This window comes from Hydra vulgaris, chromosome 08 (assembly GCF_038396675.1).
Source record: "Hydra vulgaris chromosome 08, alternate assembly HydraT2T_AEP".
Lineage (NCBI taxonomy): Eukaryota > Metazoa > Cnidaria > Hydrozoa > Anthoathecata > Hydridae > Hydra > Hydra vulgaris.
The window spans coordinates 15,582,501-15,585,869 of NC_088927.1; positions in this window are offsets into that span (position 1 = coordinate 15,582,501).

Here is a 3,369-nt window from a genome sequence, read left to right on the forward strand (position 1 = left end):
AGAATATCTTTTTAATCTATGTTAAAAGATAATCTTTTAATAGAGATTAAAAGATTATCTTTTAACATAGAAAAATAAAAAAACGACATACTACAAAGATTTTAAAAGATTTCCTTTATATGATTATGAAGATTAAAAAATTTCTTCCTATTTATTTACTATTTACTTTCCATCTCGATATAAAAAAATCCATTTCATTTTGACGTTTTCTTCTTTCATTTCTTGAAGCCATATCAAAGCCAATAATTTATACCCTGGATATAGAAAAATATTTTATTGTTATTTTTTGAAAATCAATAGTAAATCAATATTTAAAACACGATATTAGATATATTAAAATTGTAATCATATAACAACTACAAATATATGACTTAATTGTGTTCATTTAGCGTATTTGTTTCCGAAGAAGTTCGAAAAACCATGCTTTCAAAATCTTATTAAATCATTCTATAAAATAATATTTAAAATTACAGAAAGTTCTTGTCGACTTATAGGTAAGGGCTAGCCCTGACTTTGCACTAAACTGAGCCCTTATTGAAATCTGCCCTAAACACACCCTAAAATTACTAAATATACACTATATTAAGGCACAAAATTATATGAAGTATTATTTATGTGTTTTGTTGAAAAAAATCTAATAAAAAAAATATCCCTTAACATACCCTTAACCGTTAAAGGACCCTTACAGGTCCCTTAAGTTATTCTAAGGCAAGATTCTTATTAATAATTATTATATATACGAAAGTAGGAAAGAGGCTAACATAAGTATTACAATAATGAAAATTTCATAACAAAATATCAATTCTATAAAAGGTTATGCTCACTTAAGTTACAAAATTTTATCACAATGGGTGCCTTTTAAAACTGCAACTAATTTTGAAATGCTGTATACGGCTAACGGTAATTTTGTTAAGGTGTTTTGATGTTAAATGCGCGATATTTTATTTTATTTACAATCCTTTAACTTAAGTACACATTCTGCTCTCGTATGTTTACATAGTTTCTTATTTATTAAGTTTTCCCCGAATTCATTTTAATGTATTTTCTTAGAACATAATATCGCTATTTAATTTTTTGTCAGATTTCATTTCTTATTTGATTAATATTAACCAAAGAACCACGCAATCTAAGAGCTAATTATTTGATTTCTAGTAAAGCAGCAAAAAATATAAAAAAACATAACAAAACAAAATGTATCTCTAGTAGTCTGAAAATGGTTACCGGTATTAGCTAGAGTGTTGAAAAATCTTATAGTTTGGCCCAGCAAAGATATAAAAAAAACAACATTGATTGCTTATTTTATTTTTCTCACTAAGTGCAGCAAGGATCGCATCACCTTCATTACGCTGATTATTATTCAATAACGGTCCATATCAGTATTAGTTCAAGTATTTATTTAAACTCAGTTTGAATAAATACCTGAACATCTTCATCATTATTTTCTGGGACATATTCTAAGAAATTATGTAAAGTCGGCAAATAATAGTTTGCCAAGGTTTAACGTTCTGATTAGCTGTACATTCGATTTGACATAGAGTTAACCGTTCAGAAAGTAGGACTGGCATCAAACGGTATATGGAATCCTCCACCAATCTTTAATCTTTCATAATATTTCAAAGTTATAAAGAATCAGCAGGTTGACATTATGTCGATATGATGGGAAACGGTTGCCTAATTTGTCTAGGCACTCCAGTTGCAACAGCTTCATTTAATGCATTTCTTCGTTCAATGACTTCTTGCAATAGACCTAACTGTTAACATGCCTCACGAGATGTATTTATAACAGCACCATGCACAGTGCGCTTATCCTCAATAGATATTGTACCATTACATGCAAAAGCAACAATTTAAAGAAAAATTACTGCGCTGGCTAGATTGACTTTTACATTCACACAATACACTTATCTCTACCTATTTGTCTTATTCAACTTGCAATTTTTAACATTAAAAAACAAAATGGTACGGAATTAAAACATAGGAATAGCAACGTGCTTCATCGTTTCCAACATTAATTTTATACCAAGCAGTAAGATGAGTGTCACGCTGTGCTGCGCAACCTATAGCTACTCGTTTTTTTTCTTCGTTAAAATATACTATCTGATTATCAGGATGGTGGATTTGAAAGCAAATAATATGTGACATATCACTTAAAGAATACTCAAATATTCGCAAAGGGCTTCTGGTGCAAAAAAAAGCGACAGTCTAAAAATGTGTTAGTTTCGTCATGGGCAAGACTTTCATTAATTATGCGTTAGCACAAGCATGCAATCTTTAACATTTACGTGCGCTCGATATTTTTCAGATAACCAGGGTTTATAGGGTATAATTAATCGATTATCAACTTGGCTACCTTTATAATGACTACTCTACCTAATGACTACTCTACCTAATCTAAACGCCTATAGTGTGAATAGTCATTGAAAGTAGCAACAGTTAAACCCTATCTTTCATGCAAGGAAAATTCCGCATTGTCATACATGTTTTTATAATTTCAGTTTTTTTCATAAACGTTCAGGATCAACATTTGAATCTTGGATTTCAGCTGGTAATAAACTATTACCATCCTCTGCTGTTTCTAGCTTATCAATTACAAACTGTATCATTTACAAAGTGCAAAAAGATGTACATGTGGCAAACCACGTTTTTTAAACTCAATAACCTGTACATAACTTATAACATTGCCTAAGACTCCATGTTATAAAATATCATCTCAGAAACATTAGATTTTATCTGAAATTCATGACAAGTTTAATCTGTTCTGTCAGTTGCACTTTCACCGAGGTTTTATCTTTTTGCAATTTCTCAACATTTTTGATTTACAGGTGAAAGGAATAAATATATCTGTTTTGATATATATTTTTATAGTTGCCATTGCATCTTCGTAATTTTCTGTTAAAGGTCTTGGACTTCCATCATATGAAGAAAGCAGTATTACAACACGACCTGGTCTTACATAAAGATTATTTGCAAAGTTGTTTACATGTTCATATAATGTATCATACTGTTCACTTCTAAGTTTGCTTTGGTTATTTCTAATGAAGGCATGTCGCTGTCCTTCAATCTTAACATATGCATTAACACATTACTGTTGAAAAAGCTTCTTACCGTTAAATGTAGGACTAAACGTTTCTCCAACAGAAAGAATATGTTGCTTGGTCAGAATTGTACTCTAATTAGTCATGCCATCCTGCATCACTTTTGTAAAAAGTATTGAATATATCGTCGGGTTGCTGGTAGAAGTTGGTAACTAACATTTTGGTGTTTCTGAAATATTTAAACTTTAATATTAGAAGAACTATATAAATCAGGAATCATAAGAAAAACACCTGTTGCATACTTCAAAATGTTTATTATTTTACAGATACAGAT